At 33.4% G+C, this 23,063-nt stretch overlaps 1 pseudogene across 1 annotated transcript; it reads left to right on the top strand.

Moving 5' to 3' along the window:
• The first annotated feature begins 544 nt into the window (after nucleotides 1-544).
• Nucleotides 545-1,958, top strand: LOC100997502 (annotated as a pseudogene). Its single transcript, XR_635336.3, has one exon. The product of XR_635336.3 is annotated as an ATP synthase subunit O, mitochondrial pseudogene (transcript).
• The last annotated feature ends 21,105 nt before the right edge of the window (nucleotides 1,959-23,063 follow it).

Below are 23,063 nucleotides of genomic sequence, written 5' to 3'. Positions count from 1 at the left end.
AAATAGGGAAAACATTTCAGGAGATTGATCGAGGTAAATATTTTATGGTTAACACCGCAGAAGCACAGACAACTAAAACAAAAATAGACAAATGGGACCATATTAAACTAAAAAGCTTCTGCACAGCAAAGAAAAAACAGTAAAGAAACAAGCTGTAGAATGGGAGAAAATATTTGCAAATTATTCATCCAACCATGGACTAATATCTAGATAAGAAACCCAAACAACTCAGCAATAGAAAATGAAACAACTAATCTCATTAAAAATGGGCAAAGGACATGAATAGATAATTCTCAAAAGTAAACATGCAAATACAGAACAGGTTTATGAAAAATTGCTCAATATCACTAATCATCAGAAAAGCAAAAATAAAAACTGCAATGAGATATCGTATTACTCCAGTTAAAATAGCTCTTATTTAAAAGACAAAACATAATAATAACATGCTGGCAAGGATGTGGGTAAAGAGGAAACTCCTATGTACTGTTGGTGGGAATGAAAAACAGTATGGAAATTTTTGAAAACATTGAAAATAGAAGTACAATACCATCCAGCAATCCTACTACTGGCTGTGTAACCAAAGAAAATCATTATATCAAAGGGATACTTGCCTCCTCATGTTTATTGCAGCACTATCTAAACTAGCAAACATATGGCATCAACCTAACAGTATCCATCAACAGATGAATGAATAAAGAAAATATGGTGTGTGTATACAAAGGAATACTATTCAGCCATAAAAAGAATGAAATCATGTTATTTGCAGCAACATAGTGAAACTGGAATCACTATGTTAATTGAAATATCCCATGTACAGAAAGACAAATCTCATATTCTCACTCATATGTGGGAGCTAAAAAAGTAAGTCTCATATAGGTAGAGTAGAATAATAGATACTAGAGCCTGAGAAGGTGGGGTGAATGGGAAGAGGGATAAAAAGAGGTGTGTTAACAGGTACTAACATACAGCTAGATTAAAAAGTTTAAGTATAGTTAGTTACAATGTATTGTATATTTAAAATAGTTAGTTGCAATGTATTGTATATTTCAAAATAGATGGAGGAGATAACTTAAATTGTTCCAAACATAGAAATGATAAACACTCAAAATGATGGATACCTCAAATATCCTGACTTGATCATTACATACTCTATCCATGTAACCAAATATCACATGTAACCCATAAATATGTAAAATACTGTGCATCTATAAAATTTTGTTATAAAAGAACATCAGAACAGCGAGAAGATGGCCGCCCCAGCAGTGTCCGGGCTCTCCCGGCAGGTGCGATGCTTCAGTACCTCTGTGGTCAGACCATTTGCCAAGCTTGTGAGGCCTCCTGTTCAGGTATACAGTATTGAAGGTCGCTATGCCACAGCTCTTTATTCTGCTGCATCAAAACAGAGTAATTTGGAGCAAGTAGAAAAGGAGTTGTTGAGAGTAGCACAAATCCTGAAGGAACCCAATGTGGCTGCTTCTGTTTTGAATCCCTATGTGAAGCGTTCTGTTAGAGTGAAAAGCCTAAATGACATCACAGCAAAAGAGAGGTTCTCTCTCGTCACCACCAACTGGATCAATGTGCTTGCTGAAAATGGTCGCTTAAGCAATACCCAAGGAGTCGTTTCTGCCTTTTTTACCATGATGAGTGTCCATCGCGGAGAGGTACCTTGCACAGTGACCACTGCATCTCCTTTAGAAGAAGCCATACTCTCTGAATTAAAAACTGTCCTCAAGAGCTTCGTCAGTCAAGGCCAAGTATTGAAATTAGAGGCTAAGACTGATCCGTCAATCACGGGTGGAATGATTGTGCGCATTGGAGAGAAATATGTTGGCACGTCTGTCAAGACCAAGATTCAGAAGCTGGGCAGGGCTATGCGGGAGGTTGTCTAAGTGTTGATTTTCTGTCATCAGTGAAAATTCTTAAACTTGGAGCAATGATAAAAAGCTTCCAGAACAGATAAAAAAAAAAAAAAAAAATCAGAAAAAAGACAAAAATGCTTATACATGCTATGACATTGTTAATTCTTAAAAATGTTATGCTAGGTTAAACCAGTCACAAAAGACTATATATTGTGTAATTTCATTTATATATAATGCTTAGAAAAAAAAGATACAGAAACAACTCAATTAGTGGTTATTCGAGCCAGCCAGGAAGGAAGGAGGGGACTGGGTGAAGAATGACTGTTAATGGGTACAAGATTTCTTTATGGGGTAATAAAAATGTTATAAAATTAGATTTTTGTGATGATTGCTCAACTCAGAGGATATACTGAAAACCATTGAACTATATACTTTAAATAGGTGAGTTTGTGATATGTGAGTTATATCTCACTAATGCTATTTAAAAATGGATACTAGCAACAAAAAAGAATATTGACTTTTAACTGTTGCTTAAAAATAACTGGAAGTCTACAAATCAATCTATATCATTTGGCTGTAATACATTTTTGAGTCAAAACACCAATTTGTTGTTTAATTCTTTTATCATCTTTTAAAAAGAGGAAATAGAGTAGAATAAATCAAAACGGACTGTAATAGAAGGAATAGAATAGAATAGAATAGAATAGAATAATCAGAGAAGAAAAGGAAAAAAAACATAATAAAACACATAATGATCTTATGTATGAGTTACATTTTAAGGCTGGTGATCAAAATGCATTAAAAATGCTGATGTATGTATAATCTACTTCCTTTCTACCACCTACCCTCTCTGCCAGGCAAATAGATGAAACTACTGAATCTTCACATAAAATTTCATGTTTAAATGTCTACTTACTCTGTACCTTTGCGGTTTGTCACATGAATGGGATTTCACCTTCTATAAACATGACAGAATTTTATGAGAAAGGAGTATCCATCACTTTTCCAGAGGAAAAAATCCTGGATTTTAGCCAATGTTTATATGAATTACAACAGTGGTATAAACTATATCATTTTGGCAGGACACTTAGTTGTCCTTGTTTTCATCTGCTTTTTTGTTGTTGTTATTCAGCTTTGGTGTTCCTTAAAGTGTTATACCTTTTAACCAAAGTGACACAGGTTCATATTTGGCTCAGCCATCATTGCTTATGGTACAGCTCATGAGAAATTGCCAAACAAGAGTTTGCTATATCTGAGAGGGTTTTAACTCTAATATAGAAGTATCTTCCATCAAAAAAAGCAGAATAAAACAATCTTCTTTGTTCCAGTACCTCAGGGAGCACACAGCCAGCAGAAGACAGAGTCATAAAGAGGGTACTGAAATTACAGACAGAAATACCCATAATGGCAGCCTTACAAGGCTCTTCACATTAATTCATAAAGTAAGCAGGGTTTGTAGAGTATATTTGAGGAAGAAGAAAAGAAGCCCCCACTAATTTGTTAATTACAACGTCTCATATAAGATTAGACTTCACTTAAATGAATGAGTAAAGCCAACACCAGTTGAGGATTGGTTGTAAAGCTTTTGAGAACAATCCAGGTGCTTTGTTTGGTACAGATGATGTCAAGAAGGAGTCAGTCTGATGATATATGTAGGGGACCTGAGAACTACGAAGATGCAATGAGAAGCCAAGATGCTTATAGACTATATCAAAACTCTGTTGTTCCAAACCAATGCTATATTACAAGAAAAAAATTCAGACTGATATTACACTCCCTGCCGATGTATGATTTCTATTGTGTTAATTTCAGCTTGGTGACCTTATTTTTAAAATAGTCATGACATTCAGAGTACCAAGAGCTCAGCTGCTCCCAAGAGTATCATCTGTTCTGCATTAGAAAGCTTTAAACTAAAGAACAAAGTTTCCCCTGGTAATGTTATATATAGGGATATTATGTTATATATAAGGTTATATATAGGAATGTTATATGTAGGGATGTTATACATAGGGATGTTATGTTATATATAGGAATCCCTGGGCCACACAATTCTTCTGACTCTCAAAAAGTCAAGTAATTTCTCCTCCTTTTAAAAGGCTGTCTTCATGGGGCTTATTTCCTCTTAGATGTTCTACTAAAAAAAACATAATACCTTGAGATAAACGTTCTATAGATTTTCCAGGTGGCCAGTTTATATGGTCCTATTTCTCCCAAGATCAGAACAGAGTTTCCCCTATCACCAACAAAAATCTTAGTTGTGAGACAGTAAAACTAAGCCTTTTTACTCAACAGCTTGAAGTTTCACATTAGCCTATCTCTGTTGTTTCATGCAGCATAAGAAGTGATGGATGAAGGCTTAGGAGTTAGAAAGAACCAGGTTAAAACAATAACTCTTCTACTTATCACCCACACCACCTCAGACATCAGTTAACTTCTCTGTTCCTTACATAATTAGAATAATAACGCGTGGTAGTTTTTATAAAATAATTATAGAGTGTTAAAATGTAATAATTAAGGTAAGTCTCAATCTAACAAATTTCAATTGAGTTTATTATTTGGGGATAACAGAAAGTTTAGTAGTCTTTCTGTATCTCTGTATCTTACTGATTTCCTTCACTTGCTGTATTTTCCCTTTCAGATCTCATTGTGGTCTTTACTCATTAGAGGCAAAAACTGTACTCTTGCTTCTCTCTTTGAATATGCCGAAATTGTTAATATGCAGAAATTGAATAGAAATCAAACACACAGTCATCTCTTAGGACTAAAGTATACAGAAAGAGAAAAAGTGAGCATAATTTTGCTCCAAAACACTGGATGTTGTTTATGCCTAGGGTAAAATTTTTCAGTTTCAGCACTATTGGCATTTGAAGGTGGATGACTTGTTGTTGTGGGGGACTGTCCTGTATATTATGAAATTTTTAGCAACATTTCTGGCTTCAAGCTACTAAATGAAAGTACCATCACCCCTTTCCATATAGGAATCAGCTTATTGTTGCTCTAGCTTTCTGCCTGGAGAGTCTCTAGGCTGCAGGAGAGAAAGAAGAACCCAGGCAGAGCCCACTGGAATTCATGAGTTGAGGGGATGGAGCTGAGATTCAATAGAAACCACAGTATTTAGAGTTTGCTGTATAGATACATCGAAAAAGATACATGACACAGCAGGAGAAAACATAGAAACCTGGGAGTGAGTTGAATCAGTGAACACAATAGATTAGAGTTCTGAGGAAAAGCCATACAGCAAACCAAACAGAGAGAAGAGAGTGAGCAGAGCGACACCTTGGTCACTCGAGAACAAATCAAAGATGTAGGTCAAAAACCCGTCAAAGAAAAGTCCAGAAACTTATGAAGATGGAAAGCTAGGGCAAAGCAAGAAAGCCAGCATGCAGGCAAGTTGCTGGAGCAGGAGACATGAGACACAAACTGCAAGATACTATGATAATAAGATCACCACCTGAAACTCAGAAAGAGTCAGATGATCTTTCCACTATTCTAAAAGTCAATTTGAGAGCCTGCAGTGGAAGCAAATAAAAAAGCTGATAGAACAGTAGACATTTGAAGATTATGGTAGATCCTCACACTTAGCCAACCACACATGAGTCAGAAGTACTTACAAAATTACCAAATAACTAAGAGATACAAGGCATCTGTATATTGCACATTATAGAGTGTTAAATACTAAAGGGTTAAGCTAGATCTTAGACCCTTCTCTCATTCGTATGCGTGGAACTCAATTATTTTGTGAATCTCTAAAATGTTTGCTTTCTTTCTCACACCTGGCACCTTACTTTGATACCCTGTTTGATTATGAGAGTGTTTCTGTCAATATGTCTTGCTTCCTCAACTAAATTCTGTGTCTCTTAAGGTCAAGAACTTCATCTTCTTTGCATTTCCCATGCTGCTTAGAAAAATGCTAAGTATTTAGAAGATGCTCTGTTAACCTGTCTAGAATGAATAATGAATATTACTATTCCCTGTGTGTGAGCATCTGTTTCAGAAATGACATGAGAGAACTGAAAGGTTTGGGAAGACATTTCATGACATTGTGGATTTGGGGGGTTCATTGTTATAGCACTAGAAATGATATTAAGTTGGTCACCTGGGTCTAATTTATTATGTAAATCTTAATGAATATAAAATGATATTAAACAATGAATTTAAATGAGGAGATTTAATGAGAAATTTCCATCTGCATATTTCATCTGGGCCACTGTTACTGCTTCCCAAACTCTATATTAGGATACTCAGGTGTTCTGAGAAGATCAATGAACATAACATCCTGGACTTTTACAATCCATTTAGCCATTTTAAGATGACAGAATAGAACAAGTGAGAGTCAGTCACAAAAAGAAAAAGGAAGATGAAAGATATGTGATGGTGGAAGGGGGTAGCAAGGGATGTGTGCTTGCATATGTGTCTACAGACATACAATTTTTATGATTTCACATATATTTATGGACTAAATTTCTCTAGTATTCATCATTAAGTTTCTGAGAATAATGGTTATACATTATCTTAGACAAGCACAAAAACGTGTGCTGAAGGCTACCTTATATTACTTATGTTTGGAAAGGACACATGTTGAAAATGATTGAGGGGGAAGAAAACTGACTTTAGGCTAAGATTTCTAAGGTTTCATGGGAATAAGAAGTGAAAGTGATATGAAGTTCAAAGTCATTCTCACCAGGGTGAAGTTCCAATGTTAGTCATTGCTGTCTGGCAAACCAATAAAATTAGTTACAACCATAAAGCTACCACAACAATTCAGTTTAAGATGTTTCATTGAGTAAAACTAATTCTAAACAACAGAAAATTCCATAACTTTGCTGATAACTTAACTCTTTTTTCTCTCTTTGAAAAATGTCACTATGCTTACTTGTGTATTAAAATACAATTTAAAATATATGAAGAATGTGTAGAATTGTGTAAATTTATATAATGTAATAGAAAATGTTAAATTGCCAAATGGTACATATGCTTTGATTATAATGATATAAAATTTTATAGGCATATGAACAAGATAGAGAAAATATAAGAACTTTAATTGTGCTAGGTTGTAGAGTTGTAGATGATTTAAAATGTGCTGAAATATTGTGAAAATACAGTTTTCCTTTTTTAAAAAAATATAACATAAAGAGTTTAAAAAATAAGATCACCTTTCTTAACCAGATACCATTACAGTTTTTATGGAATTCCCCCGGCTGACACATTAATCAAATAAAATGTCCATCCTATGTCTTTGATGTCATTGTTTTACCTTCTCATTTCCTTACATTAGAGGCAAAAGATCCATATCAAATTATGCCATGCCTTTTGATAAATATGTTTATGTGAAAACATATAACTCATAACTCTTGGTTTTTTTCACCAAAGAAAGTAGCTGATAATAAAAAATGTTCCATTTTTCATAGTACAAGCTCTGCCAATTTGAGCTTGTTGATGCATTTAAGTGTGATGACATTAATTACACTGGCAAACACTCCAAAAGTGCACTTTCTTTTATAGCAAAATGTCTTTTAAATAAAATGTTTTCAAACCTGACTAAGAAAATTTAAAAGGGAGATAAGCCTCATTATTACTTATCATTATTATAAATATTAAACTCTTTTATGTCATAAATTATAGATCCTTAAAAATGAATTATCAGCTTCAAGCTAAATACTAAAATAATTTTACTTCATAGCAATATATCTCAAAGCAATGTGTGCATAATTACAACTTCTGGTATGTTATTAGAGCTAAATTTTGATACGATACATTTTTAAAACTTTGTATTTTAAGTTTAATATTTTTCCAATTTTTAAAAAAAATATTGCATATTTGATCAAAGTGGTTGTGATTTAAGATGTAAAAATTCCCCATTTTTGGTAAACAAAGTGTTGTCAGAGGATGAGTAGAAAGACTGCCATAAACTACATAGCTATGAAAAGGCCAACTTATATACTAGGAACAGTTTTACTGCAGAAAATTTAAATTGGCTTCAAATGTTTATACCCTCCTACTTTCTACTGCACCAACTCTATAATGAGGTAGGTCAATTGAGCTTTTTACTTCCTTTCAAAAATAGCACAAAAACAGTTCATAATAATTATGTTGAGTGAGAATTCGAGATTGAAAATTATCTGCAAGAATATATATCTTCCTTCACCCGACACCATCAAACATGTTTCTCTCCTTTATTCCCCAGATCGGTTGAGGAATTACCATACACTCAATACCCCGAGCTACCTCTGTGGAGGTAAGGTTTTGGTGTCAGTTCAGCAATCAAATAAACTGGGGTTTTCTTGGAACTTCAGTATCTGTAAGGAACAAGTATCAGAGCAAATTAGCTAAACTCTTTTAGATTCAGGATTTTCTCTCATTTCAGGGGATGATTACCCAATTTTCCATGATATAATTCTTAAGCATTGCATGTCTGTAACAAAATATGTCACGTAACTCATAAATACACATACCTACTATGTACCCACAAAATTTAAGAACTACTCATTTTTAAAATGAGGATGATGACATCTATTTTTTAAAGTTGTTATAAGTATTAAGTAATACTCTTTAAGTAGGTAATATTTATTTGAATTCCTGCCTTCCCTTCATCTCTAATATCCAAACAGCAAACAAATCACAAAAATTCCAACTTTAAAAAATGCCTCTCATATCTGAAACCTTTTCCTACCAACTGTCTCTCATTATCTTCCCTCTCCTCCTCATTCTATTTATCTTCTGCAACATTATTAATGTTCCCTTTCTCAAAATCCATCTAGTTATATCATGTGTCACCATTTACAATGACTTACTGTTAATTCACTCTTGTTTATATTCTAAAAGCCAACAACTTGGCATGCCATTCAGAACTGGCCCAGTCTGGGTTCATCTCACATCCTATATTTTGGGTGATACTGTAACCACATCGCAGTTAGTGTTCAGCAAACACTCATACATCTATGACTTTTTCTACACTAATCTCTCTACCTAAAATATTATTCCTCAATGTCTCATTTTCATAGCCCATATCAATGTCATCTCTCTGAGGCCTTCCTCATTAGTGTTTCTATAAGTACCCATTTCTAGTACAAACTTGATTATGATATATTGTGAATTTATATGGCATTTACACAGAATTGTGAGCTACTTGAATTCCAACAGCAGTCATTCTGTTAATGGAAAACATTAGCATATAGTTTTTTGATTAAATAAAAACACCTGCAGATAAACTTAATAAAAGGAAAAGAAATCTTTGTGGTGATTTGACTGTACTTAAATATTAACAGGCTATAATATTTTCAAAGCATTTATTTAAGCAAAATACAACCAGAGTATAAAATTCTACAAGGCCATGTGTTAGCATTATTTCAGAACATATATCTTATGAAGAGCTATATAGCCATCTGCTGTCCACATTTATTTACTCTATGAGCAAGGTACAATGTCTTGATATGTTCAAATCAGGATTCAGGCTCAATTTTGGAAGATCTACTAGGCGGAGGGTGTCTTCACCTTGAAGAACTTGAACATAAAAACAGAAATGTTTTAAATTTCAATATTTAATGAATACTTAAATTGACAAGCTGTACAAATACAAATTCTCTTGGTTTAATTCAAGGAAAAATCGATCAAGCTCAACACGTTTAGAAATCATGAACTACAAGTACCAAAAAATAAAAGTATAAGAAATGTTAAGAATAAGACCAAATATATCATTTATCACAATAATTGTGAATGGGTTAGTACCCCTTTTAAAAGCCAAAGGGGCCAAAAAAATTTCAATTACATTTAAGTAACAGGATGAACAAGAATGTGTCAATATTTCAAGCAAAGACACATAAATTAAAATAGAAATTTAGGCCAAATATATCAGATTGGCAAAATAAAAATTAGTAAATATGAAAGCAACAAATAATCAAGGATGAAATACATTTATATAATACACAAGCAGTGCAATGCATAAGGCAAAATTCTTAGAAATACAAGGAAACTTGGAGAAAGCACAATTATAGTGAGGGATTTTAATTTACTTCTCTGGAATTTGAGCAATGAAGAATACAAAATATGGATTAGTATGAAAACAATGTTAATGGTATAATTAACAGAGGCTACAATTTTTGTTTATAAGACATTTTGTAAAATAATTTTATGTTTGAACATAAGGATAATGTAAATAAATTCTAAATAGTAAAGGTGCTTTTTCTCTGACCAAAAGTGAGAAACAAACAAACAAAATCAACAATGAAAAGATAAATTACAACAAACACAAAAAATAAAAGTTTAACCATTTTTGAAATGCCTAAAATATTTGTTAAAATTAATATTAGCTTTAAAGTAACTAAACTGCAATGTGATCGAGAAAGTAATGGAAATCACTAAACTAAAAATATAGAAACTATTATAGTTAACAATTATATATTTTAATGCAACTGTGTGTTGTTTGCTTTCTAATATTTTGACATAGACATTTTTGACTGAATCCCAGGCATCTCACTTCTGAAAAATATCCATCCAGGTTATTCAAGAATCATATATTGAAAAAATCAATCAATGAGAATCAATATAAATCACTGTACTCAATAGAAAAGTAGAGTCTTAAAGTTTTATTTTTTTAAGTTAAAAAAAAGATATATTTAGATTATTTCGTTTAATAAAAGACACACACATAAAATCAAAGAAAATATATAAAATTAAAAAATAAAAATAGGACGTGCACAGTGACTCACACCTGTAATCCCAGCACACTGGGAGGCCAAGACGGCAGATCACTTGAGCTCAGGAGTTCAAGACCAGACTGGGCAACATGTCAAAACCCCAACTCTACAAAAAATACATAAACATTTTCTAGGCATGGTGGTGCATGCCTGTAGTTCCAGCTGCTCAGCAGGCCCAGGTGGGAAGATAATCTGAGCCCAGGGAGGTTGAGGCTACAGTGAGCTGTGATTGCACCACTGCACTCCAGCCTTGGTGACAGAGTTAGATCCCATCTCAAAAAAAAAAATTAAAATAAAAGCAAAGTTAAGAAAACAGAAAATTATAAACATCAAATTTAATAAAAATTATAATGCTTATAAAGGATTTGTAAAACAGACGTAGCTAACAAATTTATCTAAAGAAACGCTACAAATATACAATAACATTGAGTCAAAGAAAATAAATGAGGTTTAGTAATCAGAAGTATATTCAATAAAATTTCATGATAAATTTGAAAACTTAGTTAAATTTTTAAATACATTGTTCTTAATTCACTCAAGTAGCTAAACTGACAGCCATAAAACACACAGAAAATATCATCAAAGATTAAGCACTGTATTAGGAGTCAGTGTTTCACAGACAAGTTCTTCTTTTTTTTCTCTATGTTACCTAACTATTCAGGAACAAAAAAGACATAAAAAAAGGTCATGATTTATTTAATAAATACTTATGTTAAAATAATAATTTACTATAACTTTATTAACTATGCTAATTATAAAATAATACATTACTTAATATCTATAGAGTGCTTGATATACATTCTTCTATTTAAATTACTTTAATTATCATAAAGTCATTTTTAATATAAACAGCATTTTCATGCCCATGTTAGAGATAGGAAGTCTGAAATTTAAGAAGGATGCATGTCTTGCTCAGAATATTTATATGAGGAGAATTAGAAGTAAATATCTGCACCCTCACTGCAGAACTAGTATTTCTGATATCTATGCTATGTGCCCTTAAAATGAAAATGTCTGGCAACATACAAAAAAAGGACATTTTTTAAATATCAACAACAAGAGAAGAGACAAAGGGAGAAGAGAGAGAGGGAAGACAAAGAAGAAAACAGAGAAAAGAAAACACACTTAGTCTCACTTACGAATATGCTCAGTGTCTCAGAGGAATACAGAAATGTTACTTCAATTTGCCTTCCATACCTTTCTGATACCTAATAAGTTTCTTGCTATAGAGTAGTTTCTTTGTATCCATAATGGATTGGTTCTAAATGCCCCTTCAGAAACCAAAATTTAAGATGCTCAAGTTTCTTATATAAAATAATGTAGTATTTGCATATAATCAATGCACATCCTCCTGTGTATTTTAAATCATCTGTAGATTACTTATAATAACTAATACAATGTAAATAGTTTTTATACTGTATTTTTATTTGTAGTTTTAGTTGTTTTTTAAAATTTTTGATTCATGGTTGGTTGAGTTCACAGATGTAAAATCCATGGATACAGAGGACCACCTACACACTTTGTAAACAAGAAAAAAAGATACGTTATAAGTAAAATTATATTATTATATTTATTTTGACTATATATAAGATTTTCAGAATCTGGAGCAGTTCCAAGACCACACAGTGAAACACGAGGGACAGGTATTTTTGTAATGGTTTCTTCCTAGAAGACAGTGAGAAGATTTCCAACACTTTCATTCCAGTGTGGCAATTATTTGAAGAACAGCAAAATAGTTCCCTTTGCAAAATGGCTGAACTCTGAGAATGTTTCTTTCTTTTTGGGTAAAATTGTGTATGGTAAGACTGTGGATTCCAAGAGAGAGAATTGAAACTGAATATACAAGCCTGATCATGTCTGGTATACCTCAGTGTTCAGGTTTTCAAATCATATACAAAGAAGGAAATTGATCTGAGGGGACAAACAACTGAGTCAACTCATCCTGCATGCTTCATCAGCAACACTAGGTGACTCTCAAGAGATGCTTCAGTCATCATGCCTTTGGGCCAGCATTACCCGTGGATGGGTCCTATGTCATGGCTCAACTTTTGATTGTGTAGAGTCACCCTTCTGCCCTGAGAGTACCTGGCATCATGACCCCAAGACAGGACTTGAAACCCATATTACTGTCTTTGAAATTGCCTCTATTCACAGCTTACTGTTGAGATCCCATCCCATTATTGCCTTGGCCCACACTTAACAGAATCAGATTACAAAAGCCAAAAGGATTTTGTAAAGAAGCAAGAGAATGAGGAGAAGCAGTGGAAGCAAAGTCAAGAAGTTATATCTCCTTCAAAAGAGCACTGAAGTGAATAGAGCTTTTAACTATAACATAATAGAAAAGAAATGTGGCTTGGAATTTTTCGTCTTTTTTTCAATAGTAGAAGCACTGTGAAAATTGTCAGCATCAAAATAGAGTCATTGGTGTTAAAGCCCCTCCCCCCCCATAAAAAACCCTGACAAATAGAGCTGGATAAGGCCATGAAGGGCGAGTTCTCATGCATAAATGCCTGATAACAAATACTGTCACAAAACACTGCAAACATTACAACACTGCACACAAGTCATCACAGCCTTACACAGAAAGCACTTCTGAAAGGACATCTGCCTAGCAACTGCCTGTCCAAACTTAGAATGATGTAACCCTTGTCAGTGATACTTGTAGCCAAGGATAATTATCTCAAGATAGTAATGTAATCCTCCTCATTCTTCCTTTAAAAAATTTTGTCTTCCTTTACCTCGCTGAATACACACATATGTTATTATGACACACATATTTTCATTGCAATGTCCTATTCTTAAATAAATATCATTTTCTTTTAGGTAATCTCTCTTTATTTGTTATTTAGGTTGACATAAATTGTGTCCAAAACAGGATCTTAAGAAAAATCACTAAAAAAAAATTGTTGATTCTTGAAACCTGTCTAAGGTACCCACTTGAAACCTTTGAGCTCTTTGTTTCCACAACTCACCTTTTCTCCTCAAGGTGAGTCTTCTCTCAGACTAAGCCTCCCTCTTTTGCAAGAAGGTTTTCAGTTTATTTGAGATTTGGTTTGGTTTTAAGCCTGCCTTAATAAAAATCTTTACATCCCTCTTGGGATAACCAAATACTTTTTGTACCTTCTGGCAAGTTCTTTCAGGTATGAAAGCAAGCATCTTTCTGGTTGGAGCAGTCTGGTTTCTACAAAATTTGTTCTGCCTCTGAGGCATGACTTTTCTTGTAAAGGTACTTTTGGTTCTCTCTGCATGCCTAATTTAATATTTTGTTTGATATGTGCACCTGGGTTAAATTTTTTGTGAACACTCTTTGTGATTTTATTTTGATTTAGTTACATGCATTCATAAATTATTTGGCTCTTTTCCTTTGCTTGTTTCTAAAAATCCTCTGAGAGCAGAAAGAAACAATCTAAATGATGTACACATGGTGGCTAATGCAAAGTAACTAGTCAGTCACCACCATCTAAAATACAGGTCCAAATTTCTGACACTCTGACAGGATTTATAAAATTTTTCACTTCTTTCAGAAAATTAATAAGAAATGTAATGGGATTCTCAAACATTATGGAATGCCAAAGTTTTATGTGACTTCAGCCAACTACACAGTGTAGTTCATTCTTGTGTTCATTTTTAATTGAGGGACAAATTACATCAAGGAAGGTTCAGAGTTAAAATGGTCCCTATTCAAATTCTCTTACAAAACCTGAAAAACAAGTATCAAATGCACATGTTAACTCCCAGAGTTAACACGTAGAGCCTTCTATGTTCTTTATAACTGTATTGTCTGTTTGGTTGGTTGGTTGGTTGGTTGTTTTTCTGCTATTTTGAATCCCCTGACAGGTCTACTGGTGTTGAAATAAAACTCACTGCTTATGGTATTCCAGCCAATATTAAAAATAAAATCCTAAAGGACTTTTAAATTAGTAGCTTTACAAATTACAAGAACTCCATGCTAATCAACAACCCAAACACATTTTGGAAATGTAAATTTAGGTTTACTTGATAATAATTGCTAGGTTGATAGAACAGTTAATTGAAGGCTTGATAGTCAATGACAAAAGAACTAGATAAAAGTTTATAAAAGTTAGGCTTTCAGATCAAATAGGTCAAAATCCTGAGCTCACAGTAATAATGTACATTGTTTCAGTCAGGCTTACAAATTAATTGTTCTGCCATGCAAGGGCAGAACAAATGAAATAAAAAAGAAAAACTGCTAAAATGCTTTCCTGCCCATTTTGACTAGTTAAGCAAACCAAATAGCAAACAAAAGATAGATTTGTTCCTGAAAAATTAAGATTATTTGAGGATTTTATTTCTCTTCCACAATTCAACCGGTTTTAGCTAAAATGTAAACTTTAAAGATTTAACCTCAACTTATTTGAAACTGAATAAAAAACATTTTAAACTTAAAATACTATGAAAACTGCTTTATCCAAAATTGCAATTCACCGTCTTCACTAGGTTACCTATTGGGGCAAAGAAATTTTGTTTACGTGAACTGATCCTATTTTGTCAGAAGTATTTGGATACAACTATCTTTTGTAAACAAGTTAATTTGTACTGTTATGTTTATTGCCTTGTGACTAAATTTCTAAATGAAAGCTACAAAATCTGTGTGTGTATGTGTGTGTAAAGGTGTTTATACTCATGCACATGCACTATGTTATATTGTGTTTACATGGTAAAATCTGGCATTGTTAGCCAGAAATCCCTAAGGAATCCTATCCAGCTTGGTTTAAATAAATGAGCACTCATGTAAAATATGTAGCAATTAACTCAAATGCCTTTTAGTTCACCCAATTTGAGTTAATCTTTAATAAATAATTTGGCCTTAAACTTGCTGGAAAAATACAAATAGAAATATATTCAAAATAGCATATATTTTTCCTGGGTTTACGGGTCATATAGTTTTCAATTTGTCTTTGCTAAATATTTTAAGGGATTAGGGTTTGACACAAAGGTTTTAAGACAATAAACCCAGCCTAAAACAGAATATTTGTTGATTGATAAGTAAGACTAACTTCACACTGTCATTCCTTTGTTTATCAAAGTAATTTTGCATGTGATCTAGTTGGCTATAATTAGAAGAAAATTATTTATATGCCATTCAAAAGTTTGAGCTTTGATATTAAAAATAAACTAAGACAAAACTGAAAATTTGGTCCCCTATATTACAACAGGGTTTTCTTGAAGTATTAATCTGCTGTTAGCCAAACTGGAACAGGTATTGATTTCTATTTCTAAAATCTGTTTAATAGGTATCTTTTCAACTGCAGGCAGCTTCTATTTCTGCCATGTATCTCCTACTTAATTTTAATTAATTTTTCAAGTTTCAGATAAGAAATGCTATCTTTTTTATATTCAGCATAGTAATCTCATTTCTTGCAGCAGAGATTTCTTCTTGAAGCTTCTCAGATACATACCTCAAAACTTTAATTTTTTTCTGTAATCAACAGTATATTCTTTATAGTTCATGCATCATTACTTTTAGTTCTTTTTCCCAAAGAGGCCTGGGATGATCTCTCTTTCCTTTTACTTTTTTTGTCAGGTCTTATAACCTTCTTCTTCTGTTCTAATTTTACTGTTATGACCTAATGCTGAAATGTGTATCATAAAGGCCTAGGAAGCAAAGTTTTCCTCCAAAGTAACTTGGTACACTTCATTTTTCTTGATGTGTCTGAATTGTTTCATTTAAGCAGAATACTGTCCATGCTGTTACTAAAAGTTACGTGTTCCCCTGATCAACATATTAGTGTTCTTGTTTACGTTCCCCTAGAATCTGGTATACATGCATAACCTTGGACACACCCTTCCTGTGTCTGATAAATTCAACTACTCTTTTTTATCAGATTGATTTCCAGGTTATCTAAATGGAATAGACTCCCAGTAAGGAGAAGTAATTACAGTGCAAGGGATTTTCCTTTACCTTTGTGGTAACAAGCCTAAAAATAATAATTTTGTGTTTTGTTAAGATAATGCCCTGTGTTCTCTTTTCCATGTTATTGATTACTTAAGAAAACTGAGGTTTGAAAAGGTTAAGATTTTCTATATCTATGTAACTTTCTATATTGCTTATGAAGCTTTCAATTATCACCCCACTTAAATTATTGTTATTTCACACTAACCTGTGATCTTGTTATGATCAACTGTTTTAAACAGTTTTGAAATATTTGGCAGACCTTCCCAAGATCAAATTCTAAATTATTAAATTTTATAGACCTGCTCTATTAAATATTCTCTATAGATAATACAGTATTGTACACTTAAAAATTTGCTGAGAGAAGTTCTCACGTGAAGTGTTCTTACCACACACACACACACACACACAAGAAGAAATAAAAACAAAAGAACACAAGGAAACTTTGGGAAGTGTTGGATATGATATGTCTGTCATTGTGAATTTGGTGATGGTATCAGGTGTTTGTTTCTATCCAAATTTATCAAATTGCACATGTTAAATAAGTGTTATTCTTTGTATATTGATTGTACCTCAATAAAAGTATTTTTTAAATCACAAAAACTTCAAATTTAAGTCTTATGTGACCTAGAATTAACTTACGGATTTTCAAGTTGGGAATCCTGCAGAGCCTCAAAGAATGTATTCCTCATCTTGTAGATATAGTAAATTATCAGGCCTTGTTTGGTAGATTGTATGGGAAACATTGTCAAATGATAAGTCTAGGTATTTTTTCAGTTACATTTATAAGTTAATGTTGATATAAGTGTTTCAAAAATGATATAAATTCATAAAATCTAATATGTTATTAGTTATAACTTTATTTTATGTCAAATCTTCTTTAAAGTTATATTGTATAGAAATGTTATTTATGTGTATATTCTAAAGATGATATAAAATGTACAAACATTTGATAATCTGGTTCTCAAACTGTCATGATTCTGGTTATTACATAAAAGGTTGTATATAACAGAAATAACAAAATTTTATAGTCAGTGGTGAACTTTCATTTGAGTTTAACCACGGCTATTAAAAGTTTTTTTCATCTATGGTTATTTTTTAATTTTTCTCTAAAAGCATCTGTAATCAATTATAGCCAAAAATTGCTTTTCCATTAAATAATTGAATAATTGATGATGGTAATGTTTTTATGCCTTTTACTTGACACATTAGTTTTTCACTTAAATGTTGTGTTTTCCACATTTAAGAAAATTTTCTTTCTTAAGCTACGTATACTTTACAGCAATTTGTTAAAATATGTTTTTGTGAACAAAGATAAGAGCATTTGTCTTTTTTTACCTACTTAATTTCTCCATAATACAGAAACTACTCATGAGCATTCTTATGGCAATATGTTATTTGCATATGTCCAGTAAAACTCATCCCTTTCATTATAATATGATGCAAGTGAAAACACTGGTTATATTACCAATACTTTGACTAAAATATTGTGTTTGAGTGCATAGAATACCCGGCTTCAAGGATTTATAGCCTTATAGTGATAGCATAAAAATTGTAACTTCCTGGAAAGCCCGGAATCTGGTAAAATCTAAAGTCTGCCTTGGTTTTGCTTTCTAGTCTCAACAGGTTTTTAAATCTGAGATTCCTGTGTGATTAATGTAGATAGAAGAAATGTTTTTAAAGAAACGCTATTATATACCAGGCTTTAGACTGTAGCTCTATGCATTGTTTTCAAGCTCTTCTTAACCAGTAGAATAGACAAAATCCTAAATTCTTCCAGGTTCCTCCAGTTTAATTTTCTTCCACAGAATTAATAAAAATGAAAACTACTCTGTTTCTGAAGCCCTATAAGCTGAAACTAGATGCATTTTTCAAAACAATTATCAAGCTTGATGTCCAGGGTCACACAAATATTCACAAACCCATCCAATGCCATAACCAGAGACATTCAAACTACAAACCTGGAAAATAAGTTGAAGTTTTCACCCATTACACTGCCTTTCCCAAGACGTTTCCCAGGACGTGTTATAATGAGACTCTTAACCATCTTAGTGCCCACTTTTTCACTTGGCAAGCTAATGGTCCTTTAATTTATTCATTTGGCTGCCTTTCAGCCTCAGTTCATATCTCAAAACTATTATAAAAGTAGGACTGTCATATTACTATTAATGTTTCCTTTCATTTTTCCTTTTAAAACTTTGTATCTGTAACTTTAAAATTTTTTGCAGACAACAACTCCTAAGAGAATAATGCTGGCCCAGTACTTTATGAAACTATGGAACAGATATAACTGAACTTTATAATGGACTCCTAGTAGAATTAGTCTGCGAACCACTCCTTTCAATCCTCCTGTGTTGCTCAAATGTGGCTAAAAGCATTTTAACACTGACTCCTACCCACCATTCAATCCTTCCAATGTAGGATAAGACCAGCAACTCAGGACAGGTCCATCCTGACACCAAGGAACATACAAACGTAACTATGGGATGATTGATTAGTGATGCTTTTGAAGAAAGATCTTGATCAAAAGGAGGAAATGTGAAAGTTATCAGAATCAAAGTGGAGTTACTTGTGTGTGTGTGTGTGTGTGTGTGTGTGTGTGTGTGTTGGGGGCTGGGGGTTGGGGAGTACCTGTCAAATAGAGCCAAAAAAGATCATGAAGAGAAGAATTCTCATACATAAATGATTGATTTAAAAAAAAAAAAAAGATCACAAAAGAACTATCACAAAAGACTGCAAAACCAACAACTTTGCACACAGACCATACCAATCTTACACAAAAAAGCTTTTTCTTTTGCAAGGACATTTTCTCAGCCACTCCCTGTCCAACCTTTGACTAGTGTGACCCTCCTTATTGATCTTTGTACCCAAGGATAATTAAGTAATCCTCCTCCTTTTCTTTGAAGACTTTTGTTTTTATTTTCCTCCCTGAATATTCAGTTTACTATGACATACATATTCCATTGCAGTGATCTATTCCCTAACATCTATTACTTTCTTTTAGAGAGCCTCCTTCTATTATTTACATTGACAGAACAAAGCTAAATTCCTAGAATTTTTAAAGCTAAATTTTTTCGCCAAAATTTCACACTACAATATTTTTAAAGAGTCATGCTCTGCTAAAATTTATTCCATAATCTATTTCTTTTCATAACTGGTCTTTAGACTTCCATGGTTAAAGAGAATCTGCGTGAGTCTCTGTGTGTGTGCACACATGTGTGTGTGCATGCGTGGGTATAAAATTCTGAGAATTGGCCGGGTGTGGTGGTTCACGCCTGTAATCCCAGCACTTTGGGAGGCTGAGGCAGGCAGATCACTTGAGGTCAGGAGTCGAGATCAGCCTGTCCAACATGATAAAACCCCGTTTCTCCTAAAAATACAAAAATCAGCTGGGTGTGGTGGCGCGTGCTTCCTGTAATCTCAGCTACTCAGGAGGGTGAGGGGAAAGAACTGCTTGAACTTGGGAGGCAGAGGTTGCAGTGAGCCGAGATCGTACCACTGCACTCTAGCCTGGGCAACAAAGCAAGATTCTGTCTCAAAAAAAAAAAAAAGTTCTGAGAATTTGAGAATTCGCCAGGTGCAGTGGCTCATGCCTGTAATCCCAGCACTTTTGGAGACGGAGGCAGGCAGATCATCTCAGGTCAGGAGTTCCAGACTAGCCTGGCCAACATGGTGAAACCCCATTTGTACTAAAAATACAAAAAATTAGTCAGGCATGGTGGTGTTCACCTGTAATCTCCACTACTTGGGAGGTTTGAACCAGAGAGGCAGAAGTTGCAGTGAGCTGAGATAGAGCCATTGCACTGCAGCCTGAGCAACAAGAGCAAAACTCTGTCTCAAAACAAGCAAATCAAAAATGTTCTGAGAATTTTGCAACTATTTTATTCATATTGTAATTGTATATTTATTTCACTAATCATTTGAGAAACATGTTTGTTTTATGGGTCCTTTATTAAAAAACATTTATTTTATAGTTAAATATAGCATCTAAATTTGTAACAGATGTATCCATGCTCCATTAGAAATGCAAAAATGTGACCAAACATATTTAATTTTAGCAATTCAAGGATGGATAAGTATGAGAAAACAAACATTTATCATCCAGTTAGCAAATAATGGGAAGAAATTATGAATATATAGTAGACACAAAAATATTGATAATATACAGCACACATTTTTATAAAATTACCAAGATACAATTGGACTAAATGAAGAATTTCTGAATATTATGAAACATAATTATCTAACATCAATATCAAACATCATATTGCTTCTAACGTACAAAGACTTTTTTAGTAAGGCCAGAACAAGAACAAGACAATGGTATCTGTTTCAACATTACTAAATATTCCACCTGGTGTAGAGAAATAAACATAAGCAGAACCATACATGTATGATCATTTAATATATGATAATGGTGACTCAACTAACCTAGAAGAGAGAAGTTTTTCAATAAAGGAATTTATACAATTGTTTATTTGTAAATATATGTCAATGCATGTTTTGTGTCTGTATATAGTTAAACCTCTTCCTAGTTGCAAACATTAATATGAATTCCAAACGGAATTTAATATCTGAATTAGATATGGCTGAATGCGGTGACTCACACCAGTAATCTCAGCACTTTGGGAGGCCCAGGTGGGCAGATCACGAGGTCAGGAGATTGAGACCATCCTGGCCAACATGGTGAAACTTCATCTCTACTAAAAATACAAAAATTAGCTGGGCGTGGTGGCGTGTTCCTGTAGTCCCAGCTACTAGGGAGGCTGAGGCAGGAGAATTGCTTGAAACCCGGGAGGCAGAGGCTACAGTGAACCGAGATCATGCCACTGCTCTCCAGCCTGGTGACAACAAGACTCGGACTCAAAAAAAAAAAAAAAAAGATATTAATTGGAAGAAAATGAATGACTTCAAAATGTCTCACAGTGAGGAAGACATGCCTGAGCAAGTCAAGGAGACATTTACTATGACTAGATGTATTTCTAATAACCTACACGACAAAATTTTCTGTATACAAAATTCACAAACTGTAGACAGGGACACAATACTTGAAATACATATACTAGAAAACTTCTCTATCTGTGGTTTTAGAGTACCCCTATATATCAGTGAAGAAATGGCAAGCATCACTTAGAAAATATAGTAAAGGCTATGAAGGGATATTTTATAAAAAAAGAATTTCAAATGGCTGATAAAAACATGAAACTCGCGAACAGTTGAATAAATGTAAATTAAACATTTTGAGAAACAATTTTATACCACTTAGGTTTTAAAAAATTTTAAAAAATGATATCTAGTGTAATGACAGATAGGAAATAGTCATTCTCCTACATGATTACAAGAACTACAAATTGATGTAAGGTATTTGGAAGTTAACCTAGCAGTGTCCTCTAAAATGTGCACACACTTTCAACCCACAATAAAGGAGGAATCAATGTTGAGTTCAAATAGCATTGCAGAAATAAGTAGACTTACCTGACAGAGAAATCACAGCTTATATCAATAATGGCACTATAAGTACAAGAATTCTGAAAACACCCATAGGCCAATTTAACATCAGCTGAAAACAATAGCTGCTTATCCTTTATACATTTTGGCTCAAGAACATATGGAATGGTTTGCACAGCCTTAGTTAAAACAAAAAAAAGGATAGATTAGTATTATAGGGATAGGAGTGCACAGGCGCCAAGCAAGGGAATCTACGACACCAAGTCACAGCAGTTATAATATAAAAAGGATATAAAATCTTAGTTTGGAAATGGAAGTGGGTAACAATGTGAAACCCCCCAAAATGTAGATACTGGTTAGAAATCAGAATAAAATTAGAAGAAGCAACAATGATAGCAAGGCTGATAACAATAACAACAACAACAAAAGGAGGTTTTAGTTTGATATAAACCCTAATATTTGTACTCAAGAACATCTGGATTATTACACACCCATCTCCTCCATGTCCTTCCTCTCCAAATTTCATCACCATTCTATGTAAATTAATATCTGATAACAGATTCCTATTGCTTTGTTTATTCTAACCACAGGTATCATTGTTTTGCCTTCAGTCCTGGAAGAGGTAGAGTATTCTCTCTTGGCAATGCTTGGGAGATGAATTGAGATAACTTGGTGGCCTGATAGAGGTGGATGGGGGAGGGGGCACGTACAGCTAAAAACAGAAATATGTCTCAAAAGTTGACAGTAGTCTTCAGACTGTGAGGTGTCTGGAAACGTGGAGTTGTAAAGAAATATATTTATACTTTATTGTATAAAGTTTATTTAAAAAAGGATGTTTTTGTTAATTTTTGCTTGCTTTAGACTTTCAGATTTTGAAAGGTTAGCCAGGGTATCAGTAGATTGTGGGAAAAAAACTGATGTATTTTTACAGTAAAACATAAGACATCTAATGCATTTCATGTTTTTGATCTGCTGCTTCAAACTATACCACTAGACTAATTTGAAATAAACTGTACTCCAATGTCTTTCTGTTCCTAGCAGTATTTTTGTGAAGAGGTATTAAAACAACAGCTTAGATGAGTGCTAATAACATGAGAAACATTGACACACATTACATATATTGATTATTACCTTCTCAATTACAGAATT

Source organism: Papio anubis, chromosome 10 (assembly GCF_008728515.1).
Source record: "Papio anubis isolate 15944 chromosome 10, Panubis1.0, whole genome shotgun sequence".
Lineage (NCBI taxonomy): Eukaryota > Metazoa > Chordata > Mammalia > Primates > Cercopithecidae > Papio > Papio anubis.
Note: the sequence above shows the minus strand (reverse complement) of the source record. Positions and strands in the feature narration are given on the sequence as shown.